Below are 12,132 nucleotides of genomic sequence, written 5' to 3'. Positions count from 1 at the left end.
TAATGGGGAAATAAGAACACATATGTAACACCTTAATCAATAAATAAATTTTTTAAAAAAAGAAAATCACTTCCCATTCAATTTTCCTGTGAACCTAAAACTGCTCTAAAAAAAAAAAAACACAAAAAGATTATTTTAAATTAAAATAACAACAACACAATATTGGTAATATCTGGCCTGTTTGTTATGACAACCACAGCTAGATTGGGCCCACACGTCCAAGTAGGGGCCAGTGGTGGGGCAGTAGATGAAATCTTAGCTCATGCCTGACCCTCAGGGGCCAGTTGGTGCAAGGACCCACCTGTGGTTCTTTCCTCAGGTCTTGGGTGACTACTTGGAATAGATATACTTGTCACTCTCAGAATCCCCACATTCTCTCTTTCTTCCATCAGTGAGCACCATGATGGTAGGAAGAGCTAACTAGAAGCCATACAATGCCCCCTCCCTACCAAGATAGCAAACCAGAAGCAATAACCCATCCCTGGGGGGAATGACAGAGAAATGACTTCTCAATGTTACACAATTAGCTAAAGGGGCACACACAAAAAAAATTGTTGGACTAGACTTTAAGGAAAATTGTATTTAAAATAATGGTCAGATATTTAAATCTTGTCTACCCAAAGTAAAATGGAGAATTTGTCCCAGGTTTCAAACAAAATAATCTGTGTTTCAGTGGGTGATTTGAGAGCTTGAATCACCCAGCTATTGGCCAATTTCTCTATTTAGAAGCATAAGATATAACACTTCAAAGGGATCCAGAATCCATCTGGGTCAAATTCTGCCCATGGCTGGCATCTCCTCTGAAAGATTGTACGAACATAAAGCCTCTGTTGAAACATTATTGAACAGCTCTCACATTCTCTAGCAAAAATAGAGCAGGGGACAGCCACTTACCAAAAATCATGCTCACACTGTTTAACACTAGTCCCTTAACAACCAGAAAAGGAGCTCATTTTATGAAGAAAAAAAGCCGTGGCCAGCAGCCAGCCATCCTTCCAACCTCATGCCCCTGGCCCCAGGGCAGGGTCCTCCCTGAGCATCCACACATTCCCTCCGCGTGATTGGCCATGACAGGTGTGATCTTGGAGATCCCTTGTGGATCAGTTCTTGATGCTACAGGGTCCCCAATTTTGACATTTTGACATGCTCTTGCAAAGGAAGTCATTATAGTCAAGTCTTAAAGGACCTGTTTGTTATAACAACCATTGGTCAGGGCACATGCCCAGGTTGCAGGCTCCATCCCCTGTAGGGGTTTGTGCGCGATGCAACCAATCTCTTTCTCTTCTCCCTCTCTATTCTTCACTTTCTAAAAATCAGTGGAAGAAAACATATTTAAAAACATGTTAGCTGGTATTGCCTCTGAGCAATTCCTCACCCTACTCATAAAGGCTACCCAGATGCGATAAGGAGATTCTAGACCAGAGTGCAACCTCTTTTTTTAATTTAAATATATTTTATTGATTTTTTTACAGAGAGGAAGGGAGAGGGATAGAGAGCTAGAAACATTGATGAGAGAGAAACATCGATCAGCTGCCTCTTGCACACTCCCCACTGGGGATGTGCCTGCAACCAATGTAAATGCCCTTGTCCGGAATCAAACCCGGGACCTTTCAGTCCGCAGACCGATGCTCTATCAACTGAGCTAAATTGGTTTCAGCCCAGAGTGCGTCCTTTTCATCATAGCAGACCCAGTTCACCTGTCACACTGCATGGTCATCATGTCTTCATGTTCACAGCTTCAACTGGATCTAAGATCTGCGTCTTATGCACCTCTGAATTCCTGGTGCTCAGTGGAGCAACTTAGTAAATAGAGCAGGGGACAACCACTTACCAAAAGTCAAGCTCACACTGTTGAACACTAGTTCCTTAACAACCAGAAAAGGAGCTCATTTTGTGAAGAAAAAAAGCCGTGGCCAGCAGAGTCAGTTGTCCTATGGGAGATTTCTTAAAGATCTCTTCCTGATTATCTCACTCAAGGGCCTTGAGGGTGTCTGGGAATTATGAAGAGAGGATGCATGGTGCCAACCTGTGTTTAGGAGATTTTGTATGGAAAATTAATATGCTCATTTCTCTATGAAAAAAAGGGAAATAAGCAATACTGTGTTTTGGTTTAAGAAACACAGTAAATCAAAGACAGCTGTGCAATGATAAAGACCTAGGACTGCTTGATTTCTGGTACTAGCTGGATCTCCCCACATGTCGGCAATAGAGCCAATATTAATTAGACCCTGTTTCTATTTCTAGGTCTTTGGAGGAAACAGGCCAATGGGAGCTAAGACTCTGGGTTTGATGTCACAGCACTAGTTGGGAAGGAGAAATGAGGATCTGAGAACAGAGACAGAAAGACTGAGCCCCTGTCAAGGATGAGGCTGGAGACTCTTGTGGTTGTTTTAACAACAGGTCCTTTAAGACTTGACTATAATGATTTCCTCTGCAAGAGCAAGTCAAACAGTCAAAACTGAGGGCCTGCAACCTGGGTATGTGCCCTGACCAAAAGGTCAACGGTTCAGCAAAAGATCAAACCATTGACCTTTTGGTGCACAGGATGATGCTCAATCAACTGAGCCTCCACACTGGCCAGGGCAAACATTTTGCATGCTTATTTTTGTATTGGTTAAGTGTTCTTTTATCTTTTTTTTTTTCAATTTCATTCTTACAAAATATGTATTTTATAGACAATAAAAAATAAGTCTCAGAGATGATGAGTAACTTGGCCAACGTCACAGAGTGAAGAGTTGACAGAGCCAGGACTTGCATCCAGCTTTGCAAAACCCAATATCACACTCTCATTCGCTACACCACAGTCGCTCCTTGGTTCTTTTCTGCCCTTTGAAACCCCCTGGACTGTGTGAGCAAACACAGGTCCAGGTGAGACTTTCAACTTCCAGTTTCTAAGTTCAAGTTGTTGCCTGCAGACTGATGATGTTGGAAGCCAACAGCCCAAATATGGACACTGCAGAGTCCCGGGGATCCTAGTGCATTTGTGCCTGATGGAGAGAGGTAGGACCCATTCTTAAACGAAGCACAAACAGGATTGATGACATGGGATTTGGTTGGTCCCGGTAAGAACACGGAGATCTGGCTGGCTGGGTAGAAATAAGTCATGTCGTCTAAGATCTGAATCAATAACACCTGGCTAATGGTGCCTAACACCAGCTTCCTGAGTCACTCTCTGCCATCGCTGTGTTTTGCATCTGTGGAAAGATGCTAGTATGTGTGAGAAGAATTGCACTCTTACCCAGTGTGGAAATTAGGGCTGCCTCTCTCTTCTGAATCTGTCTCCCAGGCGGCTGTCTGAGTGCTCTTGTCAAAATAAGCCATTTCTCCAACTACCACCATCTTTTACCTCAGCTGACTCTTACCTCCCTTCGCCTTGCAGTTGTTACAAGTACAGGCAGCCACAAGGGGTTTTATGCTAAGAAAAGTGTGGAGAATAGGAAGGGGGAGGAAGGGAGGTGGAGGGGGGGGGAGGAATAAAAGGGAAGGGAAGAAGAGGGGAAGGGAAGAGGAGGGGATGGAAGAGGAGAAGAAAGGATGACATTGATTAATCAAAGCTGCTCATGTTGATGTAAGTCCCATGCTATGTGACTCATGAGACAGTCAATAGCTTTTAAACTTTGGCTTCTACGTTTAACTGAATGTTCAATTAAAAAAAAAAAAAAAAAAAAAAAGCTGGGGAAGCATTTTCTTACATTTGCTACATGGTGTGACTCAATACTTTCTTCAAGAGTTTGACAGGCCGAAGCCAGTTTGGCTCAGTGGTAGAGCATTGGTCTTCAGACTGAAAGGTCCCAGGTTCGATTCCAGTCAAGGGCATGTACATTGGCTGCAGGCACATCCTCGGTAGGGGGTGTGAAAGAGGCAGCTTGTCGATGTTTCTCTCTCATCGACGTTTCTAGCTATCTATTCCTCTCCCTTCCTCTCTGTAAAAAATCAATAAAATATATTAAAAAAAAAAAAAAAAAAAAGTCTGACAGGAAGGAGCCCCCTGTGGAGCTGGGTTCCCTGGAACCAGACTCAGGAGATCTGGGCCGTCCTCCTGGCTGTGCCTGCATAGAGCTGTGTCACCTTGAACCACCCATCTTTTCCTTGGGCCTCAGTTTCCTCATTTGTAAAAAATGAAGTTGTGCTGAAACTGGTTTGGCTCAGTGGATAGAGCATCGACCTGTGGACTGAAAGGTCCCAGGTTCAATTCTGGTCAAGGGCATGTACCTTGGTTGCAGGCACAACCCCAATAGGGGATGTACAAGAGGCAGTTGATCGATGATTCTCTCTCATCTTTGTTTCTAACTCTCTATCCCTCTCTCTTCCTCTCTATGAAAAATCAATAAAATATTTTTATTTTTTTTTAAAGAAAAGAAAAAAAAAATGAAGTTGTGGCCTGGAATGTTCTGGGACAAGTATAAATTTTACAATCATGGCAAACATGTAAAGTATTTTTCTATGACTTAGAAAAGTTACATTAAAGCCTCTTTCTGCCTGGTTTGCAGCAACTGAACATAGTCAATTTGTTTTAAAACTGGGTCAACTTGAGATTATTTTAAAACTCTCCTTCCCCTCCCTCCTCTCTCCAGATGGCCACTGAGTTCAGGGAGGCCTGTCTTGACTCTCACAGGCCGCGTTTGCATCTGCTTCTCCCCTTGATCTGTATCACACACTCAGGCTCCTGCACTCTTACCTGGTCCTCAGAGGTGTCCTCTCCCATGACTCCATCATTGGCTCCATCACTGTCCTCACTATAGTGCCTGAGTCCTGTCACGGCCTCCAGACTGCATATCGCTAGTAGTCTAACCTGAAGTCCCAGACTTCTGGGGGCCTACCAGTCCTCTCTCTTCTGGTCCTTTCTCGGCTAACTTCCTGAGTGTATCTGATGCCTGGGTGGGTTTTGATCCTGTCACTCAGTATTGTTTGGCCTTAAAACCCTCCACTCAGGGGACCCTGGCAAGGCACTCAGGTCCAGATGATGCACTTCTGCTCTGGAATGGTCACTCTTAAAAAGAGTGTGCATCTTTAGACCTTGCTTTGCCCTCAGGACTCAGCTGGAAGGGTGGGGGGTATGGGGGCCTGATTTGGCAGGGGCCAGATATGGCGGGGATCTCCCTTTTCCGTGTCCTGAACGAAAAGAGAGATGAATGAACCAGTTCTAAGTGGAGGCAGCCAGGGATTGAGAAATATTAGAAATAAAGAGAGAAGACACAGAGATAGATTTTAAGCTGGGAGCTGGGTGGGCCACCATCCTGTCTGCTGGAGAGGCAGGAAGATGAAGACAATGGCTCCTCCCAGTGCATTTATTTTATACCCCCAATACCAGGAAGTAACACCAACTTATTTGCATTCTTAAGTAGGCCCTAGCATGCCTGGATTTACATATCTAGTCCCATCCCTGCCAACACCTGGGCTGATATGAAGGCCAAGCTGACAACATGTCACCCATCTTGGGGAAACATGTTCCCAAGGCGTGGCTCTGTCTACACCCTGACAATAATTAAAGAAAATTGCCCATGTGCCTTCCCAGGCAGCCCTCTACAGGGGGGATGCAAGAGAGCCCTTATAATCTCTTTCGAGTCCCTCTAACTGTCCTCTCCATATCCTGGCTTAGCTGTGAAGGGGGACTCAAAGAAAAATTGCTTATGCTAGATAGTGTCCCTCTTTACCTCTTTTTAAAAAAAATAATGTGCAACAACACCCATGAGAAATATTTTTAAATATTTCTAATTAATTTTAGTGAGAGAGGAGGGAGAGGGAGAAATAGAAACATCGATTAGAGGGAACCATCCATTGGCTGCCTCCTGCAAACCCCCTACTGGGAATTGAGCCCGCAACCCTGGCATGTGCTCTGACGGAGAATCGAACCTTTTGGTGCCTGGGACCAACTGAGCCACGCCAGCCGGGCCCTTTCATATCTTTTTGGTTGTACATCTGAATGGTACCTTTGATCTTAGAGATCAAGAATTCACCACCTTAGTCTCACACTCTGAAGTGAGCCCTTGTCCTCCAAAGTGGGTACCTCATGTTTAGGTGTCTATGCTGGGGCAAGGACAGAATCTTGGAGTACAACGGGAGAGATTTAAATGTAAGACATGGAAAGGCAGAACAAAGCTATTAACGTACATAAGACCATTCTAGGGCTGAATTACTTGACCCTGCTAAATGTGAATCTAAGATTAAAATCAAAGCTCTGCTGTTCTTAAAGTCATTAAAATGCATATATTCATTGAATTCTTACTACTTGCATTGTTCTAGCACCTGAGAATTCAACAGTGTACAAAACAGAGTTTTTGTTTGCATGACATTTTATTCTAATGGGAAGAGAGACAATAAGCAAATAAACAAATAAATAATTAGGATAATTTTAGAAATCATTAATGTTATTTATAAAGATGAGGAGCCAGCCATGCCACCTAAATTTCAGGAAGATTTAGAATCTGAATTCATGTCTACTCTCTGGGACAGGGCAGCTGTGGGTCCTGAGACCCTATGGTCAGTCCTGGGAGACAGGACAGGAAAGCATAGACTGAGTCTGGAGCTCTGATGGTAGAGGAGAAAGCTATGAAACAGGCAAGCTCTCAGCTTTGGAGCTGACATGAAGGACAGGGTTTGGAGGCAGTAAGAGCACCAGGGGAGAGTCAGGAGCAGTCCCCGATGTCCCAACAGGATCCTGATCACAGTCACAGACCCCAGCAGAGATGCCCAACACGCTGGGCTAACCCAGTGCCATCCGCATGACCTTGACAGTCCAGTGCCTGCAGCTGGCTGCAGTCATGCATCCTCCAGTACCAGAGGAGAAGGGACAGTGTGTTTGCAGAAAGAGGGAGAGGAGGGCCTGTCAGGATACACTAAGACAGAGAGGAGGACGATAGGAGCCCTGACCTCACTGTCCCATGTTCCAGAGGTTCCAGGCGTGACCCCATTTCTGTCCTGAAGGCCATCAGACCCCTGGTGTCTTATAATAGTCCACTTCTGGTTTAAGCTGATAAAATTAGGCTTCTGTCACTGGATACTAAAATAGTCTTCATAGATTCAAAACACTCTTACAGTGTATAGGTAGGCTTGAATGGAAACAGTGGGGATGACAGGGGATGCTGGCTTCAGAAACAGAAGAAATTCACGAGCTGTACACCTTCTGCTCTTCCCTGCCTGGCCCTCCTCCCCACAGAGGCGGCTGCAGCCAGGGACAAGCAACGCCTAGCTGCTGCCTGAGCAGAACGTGCTCGAGTGCCCGTCCACTGAGCTGGTATACTGCTCGCAGAACAGATGCTGCACGAATATAACCTCACTTCATTAGCAACTTTGCATTTGCCAAAATATGTCTTTGCCAGAAGTGCCAGCCCATCAGGGTTTTGTGTTAGTTAAAATGGAATAAGACCTCAGGGAGTCCAGGAGAGGGTCACAGGCCACCTGGCAGATGGCTGCTTCAATCCCCATGGTAGGCAGGAAACACAATGAGCCCACAAAGCTGGAGCTGCGGGGGGCCTCCGAGCCTCTCCCTGTCCACACTGGGCTGGATCTGCCACTGTGATAGCTCTTTATTGATGAGTGCCAGCCGCGAAGGCTCAGGAAGTCTCCTAAGGTCCTGGGTATGTGCTACTCATTCCCCTGCCTCCCCAGAACCACGCTCCCCCCCCCCCCCCCCTTTCTCTGCCTCACTTTTCCTCCCCGCCCTCAAGGCCCTGGGGTGAAGTAGAGGTGCAGATGATGGGAAAGCAGAGGCATTTTCCTTGCCCAGCACGGCCCTGGTAGGCAAAATATAATGAGCATCTAACTACTTAGCAAGTCAGTTGGAAGGACTTCCATTCTAATTCATATGGCAAACTAAATGTTCAAAGAGAGAGATCTTTCAATACAGCAGGCTGGACTTTTTTTTTTTTTTTAATTTAAACTACAGTTGAACTGTAAGGAAAGTAAAGGTATTCCTCAGAGATCAGAAATGACAATAAAACTTGAACTCAGAGGACAGGCAAGAATATTGGTCATGGTTTTTAATCCCAAGTATACTTTTCCAGATCTTTAAGAAACAAAGTCTCATTCAAATACATAGTGAGCACATGTCAGAGTGCTATGTAACTCATTAATGAGAGAATCAGTGGAATTACAAAGGCAGTTTAAGGGAAGATACCAGAAATTCTATTAGATAGATAGATAGATAGATAGATAGATAGATTGAAAAGTTGTTTGATTATGATTTCTGAATTTTATTCTTAAAAGGGCTTAATGTTCTACAGGGTGAAAAAAGTCATAGTTTTTGGAACTGTCTTCTCATTTGCATTTCACCAGCAATTAGCTTCTACAAACTACTATCTAACTTTCTATGATGTAAGGTTTCTAGGCACTAACCAATAGGAAACAAAGTCACACGGCCTTTCGGAAGTTTGTTCGAGAGTTCCCCAAAGTGACAATGAAGTTAGGCCTTTTTACTGGTGGGCTTGTCATATCATACAAAATGACATTGATTCTCTAATGTATCTTAAATTGCGTATCCTTCCATTGACCAGGAATGGGGTAGAAGTCACTAGAAAATCCTTTCCTATTCTAACATACCGTAGTAACTCCCCCTACACCCTGCCCTGCATCTACTGATGGCCTTGGAGCATCTTCCTCTGAATGACGGAAGATTACCTGTACTTGAACTAAGGATCTAGACCCAGCCATTCTCACATACAGATGGCCAATCTTATATAATAAAAGGCTAGTATGCAAATCAACCAAACGGTGGAACAACTGGTCACTATGATGCACACTGACCACCAGGGGCAGACGCACAATGCAGGAGCTGTCCCCTGGTGGTCAGTGTGCTCCCACAGGGAGAGCACCACTCAGCCAGAAGCTAGGCTCATGCCTGGCAAGTGCAGAGGCTGTGACAAGAGCTAAGGATGTCCAACTACTGGCTTAGCCATTAGTCAAACATCCCCCAAGGGCTCCTGGACTACAAGAGGGCACAGCCTGGGCTGAGGGACCCCTGCCCCCTGAGTGCATGAATTTCATGCACCGGGCCTCTAGTAGGCATATAAAAAGACGCTCAATGTCACTAATCATTGCAGAGATGCAAATTAAAACCACAATGAGATATAACCTCATATCTGTCAGAATGTCTATCATCAATAAATCAACAAATAACAAGTGCTGACAAGGATATGGAGAAAAGGGAACCGTAGTATACTGCCGATGGGAATGCAGACTAGTACAATCATTATGGAAAACAGTATGGAGTTTCCTCATAAAACTAAAAATAGAACTGCCTTTTGACCCAGTGACCCCACTTCTGGAACTATATCCTAAGAATCCCAAATACTAATTTGAAAGAATATATGCACTCCTATGTTCATTGCAGTGTTATTTACAATAGCCAAGATCTGGAAACAGCCCAAGTTCCCATTGGTAGATGAATAGATTACAAAAAGCTGTGGTACATTTACACAATGAAATAATACTACACAGCCATAATAAAGGAAGGAAATCTTACTTTTTGTGACAGCATGGATGGACCTGGAGAGTATTATGCTAAGTGAAATAAGCCAGTTGGAGAAAGACAAGTACCATATGAACTCACTTCTATGTGGAATCTAATAAACAAAATAAACTGATGAACAAAATAGAAACAGACACATAGATACATGGAACAGACTGATAGCTGTCAGAAAAAAGAAGGGATTAGCTTTAAAAAAAAAAATATGTTCACAACACATAGATACAGACAACAGTGCGGTGATATCCTGAGGGGGGAAAGAGTGGGGGCTAGGTAGAGGTGGACAAGGGGTGGTGAGTGGGGGCAGAAAGAGACTTTGCTTGAGGTGATGGGAGCACAAGGTAGCATGCAGATGATGTTTAACTGCAAACCAATGTCATGCCAAGAAATTCAATTAAAAAAAACAAAACAAAACAAAAACCGAGTAAAATAAATCCACCCATTCCTCAGCAAGTGATGAGCAGGTCTTCCTGGGGGCCACTGATCAGCGGAACTTCATTTTCAGGGGGAAAGAATGTATTTCCCATCACTTTATTTGCCCTGCTGGTTAGAGGCCTTTGTGCTGAAACAGTCTGCCAGCTATTTATCTAGCAAATAAAGCAAGCCTGCCCCAGGTCTGTCTGTCTCCGTGAGCCTGCCGAGGTGCCGTTGGCAGACGCGTGTTCCTGAATTGGAGCACGGAGGTTAATCGGGACCAGCGTTTGCAAACAGCCGAGTCCAGCTGGTGAAAAGCAGGGACAAAACCATATTTGCAATTACCTGTTTGCCCAGAACCCCTGTGGGTGTCTCCGGAGAGCACTCGTGTGGAAGACGCTCCCCAGGCACTGGCTGCACTGCTTGGCATCCGCCCCCAAACTTGGCAGCCACTCTGTATCTTTCCCTTGCCTCTCCTCCCTCCTCTGCCGGGAAAACAGAAGGTGCGGAAAACAAAGCCTTGGGGTCAATGAGCTCGGCACTCCTCTCCCCATTCCCGGAGGCTCTTCTGAAACACTCAGTCACATTTTTTAATGTGTTGTTTAGGACTGTCTTCCCTGCCTGGCAGGCTGACGGCTTGCCTAGTCCTCAGGGTTGGAGGCAGGCACATTGGAGTGGGCCTGGGTTTGCTGCCTGGCTCCACCTCTGGGAGGTGTACTGCTCTGCTAAGGCAACCCTACCTGGGTGCCACGAACTGGAGGCTCACCCAACAGACATTTATTGTCTCAAGGTCTGGAGGCTAGAATTCCCAGATCAAAGTGTTAGCAGAGTTACTCCTTGGAGGGCTGTTCCGAGAAGCCGGGCCTCCCGCCTGAATCCTGGTGATTTGCTGGCCATCTTGGGTGTTCTGCCGTGGCTTCTGCTGCATCACCCTGAGCTCCACCTTCTGGTGTTCTCCCTGAGTGTCTCTGTCCAAATGTCCCCCTTTATAAGGAAACCAAGCCTATTGGATTTGGGGACCACTCAAGTTCAGTATGACTTCATCTTAATGAATGATATCTCTTATGTCCAAATGCAGTCACATTCTGAAGTCCCGGGTTTAGGGCCTCATGAAATTTGGGGGACACGGTTTAGCCCCTAACAGCGGGTGAGTAACCCAGACAAGATTCTCAACCTCTTAGATCCTCGGCTTTTAACTCTAAAAGCAGGAGAATATGCTTACCTTGCAGGCCCTGTGAAGAGGGAATTGGCACAGTACCTGGCACCCAAAAGATGTCAGAGATTTCCTTGAAGAATCTCAGGACTCCCATGGCTTACATGATTGCAAAGAGGCCAGTTTGGCCTTTCATGGTTCTATCTATTGGGTTTCGTTTCTGTTTAGAGAAAAAGATCTGCTTTAAAACACAAAACCCACTGATGTCAGCCAAGCAGCACACGATATGGTGAAGAGTCCTCACAGAGATCAGAAGCGCCGGGTCCAATCTCCACGTGGGCAGGAGCTAGCCAGCCGGGAGCCCTGAGCCCCAGTGCGCTCTGATGAGGAATGGGATAACCACCTGTGAGCAACATAATTTACGCAAAAGCCCTCTATGAGACGTGTGCCGTGAAAGAGAATGAAGCGTGCCGTCTGGCCACATGCTACCATGAGAAATATGAGAGGGATTCGGTGTGTGTTCACACCGGTTCCCTCCTATTTGTCAGCTCTGTGTGTTATTGATCCCAACACTCATCGCCTCCATTGTTTCGTGCTGATTTACAGGGCTAGGGTGGACCTGAAGTGCCTGTCGTACTCATTATACCTCATGTTACCTAGAAATCAATATAAATGTTTCAGGAACGATCAAAAGTCTTCAGAGTCTGCACCGCACCAATAAACCACACCGAGGTCTGGGGCCCACTGTTCAATTCGGCCTTAAGTATCAGGAAAAGTGAGAGCAGGGGACTGAGTGAAAGGAGGGATCGATGTTAAGAGAAGTCAGGATCCCAAACACAAGGCTTTGTGACTTACTGTTCAGCAGTGGGTTCGAGGGCTGTTAGATTCATGACCTGCCCCCCCCCCCCCCACACACACACAGTGATTCAAACTTCTTCCTGCCCAGAGCATCCATGTAACCCCAAAGACCCTTCAGGGAGCCAGGTCTTCTTCATAGACGTCTGAGGTGAGGCAGGACCTACAAGAGCCTTGGGAAGAAGGAACCGAGGCAGATCCAGTCTTCTGGGGTGCATTGAGCAGTTGGCAACCAGAGGCACGTGGT

This window comes from Pipistrellus hanaki, assembly GCF_964339955.1.
Source record: "Pipistrellus hanaki genome assembly, chromosome: 6".
NCBI classification, from domain to species: Eukaryota; Metazoa; Chordata; class Mammalia; order Chiroptera; family Vespertilionidae; genus Pipistrellus; species Pipistrellus hanaki.
The sequence above is the reverse complement of the archived record's forward strand: the minus strand, read 5'-3'. Positions refer to the sequence as shown.